Below are 3,101 nucleotides of genomic sequence, written 5' to 3'. Positions count from 1 at the left end.
CTCTGTCCTGGGCCAGTTTTTCCAGTTGTCCCCAGGTGTGGCCCATCCTTTTGGCTTCTGCATCCAGGTGGCGTCGCCATGTGTTTTCTGGCCGGCCCCACTTCCTCTTGCCTTGGGCGTTCCACGTGAGGGCTCTTCTTGTAGTGTTTGAAGCTGGCTTCCGCAGGGTATGGCTAATCCATCGCCAGCATCTTTGCAGGATATCTTCTTCTACTGGTTGTTGTCCTAATCTCTGCCATAGCTCTTGATTGCTGATGATCATGGGCCAGTGGATCCTGAGAATCTGTCACAAACAGTTGTTGATGAATGTCTGTATCTTTTTTGTGATGGTGACGGTGGTCCTCCAGGTCTCTGCTCTGTAAAGTGGGACTGACTTTACATTGGAGTTGAAGATTCGGATCTTGATCTTGACTGTCAGAACGCTCTCGTTCTTCAGTTGCAGGAAAGCTGCCCTTGCCTTGCCTATTCTGACTCTGACGTCGACATGTGTCCCACCCTGCTTGTCGATTATGCTGCCTAGGTAGGAGAAACTGTCCACCTCTTCTAACGCTTCACCTTCAAGTGTGATCGGAGACTCCTTGCCTGCATTGACCCTCAGTGTCTTGCTCTTCCCTCTGTGGATGATGAGACCCACTCGTGCTGAGTTCTCCGCGACAGTGCTGGTCTTCTCCTGCATTTGCTGGTGGGTGTGTGAGAGAAGGGCGAGGTCATCCAACTGTTCCCAAGGTGTGGAGGTCTTCATCAACCAGTCGATCACAAGCAGGAACAAAAATGGTGGCAGGAGGCATCCTTCTCTAACTCCTGTTTGCACCTGGAAAGCGCTAGTGAGCTGTTGACCATGCACCACCCTGCAGGTCATCCCGTTGTAGGAGTTCCTGATGATGTTGGTAAACTTCTCTGGTATTCCGTAGTGTCTCATCAGCTTCCACAGGGTGTCTCTGTCTACACTGTCAAAGGCTTTCTCATAGTCAATGAAGTTTATGTAGAGTGGTGAGTTCCATTCTATTAACTGCTCTAATATGATACGCAGGGTGGCCATTTGATCTGTGCAGGATCGCTCTTTCTGGAATCCTGCCTGCTGGTCTCGGAACTGTTGGTCAACTGTGTCCTTCATTCTGTTGAGGAGGATCCTGTTAAACACCTTGCCTGAGACCGACAGGAGTGTTATGCCTCTATAGTTGGAGCACCTGCTGAAGTCGCCTTTCTTTGGTAGCTTGATGAGGTATCCCTCCTTCCGTTCTGTTGGGACAAGTTCTTCCTCCCAGATATTCTTGAAAAGGGGGTATAGCATCTCCACTGTGGTTTCGATGTCGGCTTTCAACACCTCTGCTGGAATGTTGTCAGGCCCAGCTGCCTTGCCATTTTTCAGCAGTTTGATGGCCTTGCAGATCTCCTCCCTAGTAGGCTCCCTGCAATCGATAGGCAGGTCTACAGAAGCTGGCTGGATGTCTGGTGGGTCCTGAGGGACTGGTCTGTTAAGCAGCTCTTCAAAGTGTTCTAGCCATCTTTTCTTTTGTCCCTCATCTCCAGTGATGGTCCTTCCCTCCTTGTCCTTTACAGGCCTTTCTGGTTTGTTGAACTTTACAGACAGCTTTTTTGTAGTGGTGTATAGGTGTTTCATATTCTCTTGTCGAGCTGCTTCTTCAGCCTCAGTAGCCAGAGAGTCAAAGTAGTTCTTTTTGTCAATCTTGATGCTCCTCTTTGTACTTTTGTTGGCCTCACTGTATGCCTCCTGTGCTCTGGCTTTCTTGGCCCGTGTATGGCTATTGTTAAGAGCTGCCCTCTTTTCCTTCCTTTCCTGTATCTTCTGCATGGTCTCTACTGAGATCCACTCCTTGTGGCTGTGTTTCCTGGGGCTAAGTACTTCCTGGCATGTTGTTTTCATTGACTCCTTCACTGCCTTCCATTTCATGTCAATAGTCTCCTCATCCAGAAGCTCCTGCAGAGCCTGGAACTTGTTGGTGAGGGTTAGTCTGTATTCCTCTAGCTTTGTTGCTTCCTTGAGAAGGGCGGTGTTGTATCTCTGGTGCTGGTTTGTCTCTCCTGTCCATGTCCTCTTTAGCTTGAGCCTAAGGAGGTGATAGTCCGAGGCAACATCTGCTCCTCGCTTGGCGCGTACGTCCTCCGGAACCTCCTTGTGATGCACACATGGTCTATCTGGTTCTCTGTAGATAGAGCTGGTGAAACCCAGGTCACCTTATGAATCCTTCGATGAGGGAAGATGCTTCCTCCAATGACCAGGTTGCTTGTGGCACATAGGTTGACAAATCTTTCTCCATTGTCATTCATCTCACCTAGTCCTTGTTGCCCCATAATTTCCTCATAGCCCCTGTTGTCACTGCCAATCTTGGAATTGAGGTCTCCCATGACAATGGTGACGTCTCTTCCTGGCAAACTCTGGATGACGGTCTGCAGTCTGTCGTAGAATTCCTCCTTCTGCTCTTCATCGCTGTCATTAGTTGGGGCGTAGCACTACACCACATTCATGTTGATCCTTCCCATCTTAGTTCTAAAGGTTGCTGTGATGATGTGTGGTCCATGGGCCTCCCATCTGGTGAGAGCTCTCTGGGCTGTCTTATTTAACATCAGAGCCACACCTTGGGTGTGGGGGGCATTGTCTTCCTCGTGTCCTGAATACAGCAGCATTTCTCCCTATGATAGCCTCTTCTGGCCTGAGCCAGTCCACCGTGACTCGCTGATTCCCAGGATGGCAAGTCTGTAGGCCCTCATTTCTGCAGCCACCTGTGCCGCCTTTCCAGCTTCGTACATGGTCCTCACATTCCATGTCCCGATGTTAAGGGTGGCCTTGGTTGAAAGGATGATGATCGGCTGAGCAGCTTCTAGATGCTTCTGGCTTTCACCACTCCGCGTCATAAGACTTCCAGCTGGAAGTCCATCTTCTTCCAAGGCCGAGATGTCCGAGATGTCTTGAGTACTTGCTGGTGTTTCTGTAGCGGTGTGGGTTTTTTATGGGATGGGGTCGCTAGCCCCACGCCCAACCCTCCTCCTTTATCCGGGCTTGGGACCGGCAGGGGACCCCGAAGGAATCCCTAGGCGAAGTTGGAGGCACTGGCTGGAGGGGGTCAATCACCAGTTTTTGG

This window comes from Scleropages formosus, chromosome 1 (genome assembly GCF_900964775.1).
Source record: "Scleropages formosus chromosome 1, fSclFor1.1, whole genome shotgun sequence".
NCBI lineage: Eukaryota > Metazoa > Chordata > Actinopteri > Osteoglossiformes > Osteoglossidae > Scleropages > Scleropages formosus.
This window is presented reverse-complemented; position numbering follows the sequence as displayed.